Source organism: Sinocyclocheilus grahami, unplaced genomic scaffold (assembly GCF_001515645.1).
Source record: "Sinocyclocheilus grahami isolate Dianchi unplaced genomic scaffold, SAMN03320097.WGS_v1.1 scaffold545.1, whole genome shotgun sequence".
NCBI classification, from domain to species: domain Eukaryota; kingdom Metazoa; phylum Chordata; class Actinopteri; order Cypriniformes; family Cyprinidae; genus Sinocyclocheilus; species Sinocyclocheilus grahami.
Window position 1 is genome coordinate 243,150 of NW_015505724.1, and position 762 is coordinate 243,911.

Genomic DNA, 762 nt, shown 5'->3' on the forward strand with positions numbered 1-762 from the left:
CAGGCCTACAGCAAATCCAGGGCTAACCTGAGGAGGGGCATCAAAAAGGCCAAATACTGCTACAAGCTAAAGGTAGAGGAACACTTTTCCAACTCTGACCCCTGACGCATGTGGCAGGGCATCCAGGTCATCAGTGACTACAAGCCAAACAACTCCACTCCAACGGTCACAGACGTCTCTTTCCTTAACGAGCTGAATTACTTTTATGCTTGCTTCGACAGTGACAGCAAGTGACCACCAACCCCTCAAACTCACCTCCACAGATGTCTACACCGCACTGAGCCGGATCAATGCACGCAAGGCTGCTGGCCCCGACGGCATTCCTGGATGTGTGTTTAGGGCATGTGCAGAGCAGCTCGCAGGGGTCTTCACAGACATTTTCAACCTGTCCCTCACCCAAGCAACTGTGCCAACATGCTTTAAGTCCACATCCATTGTGCCAGTGCCGAAACACTCCTCCCCGACATGCCTGAATGACTACCGCCCTGTAGCACTCACACCTATTGTTATGAAGTGCTTTAAACGACTGGTCCTAGCTCACCTTAAGAACTGCATCCCACCCACACTGGACCCACACCAATTTGCCTACCGTAGCAATAGGAGCACAGAGGATGCAGTATGCACAGTGCTGCATTCGGTACTCACACACTTGGACAATAACAACACATATGTACGGATGTTGTTTGTTGACTTCAGCTCAGCATTTAACACTGTCATTCCCTCCAAGCTGACCACTAAACTTGGAGACCTGGGCATTAACAC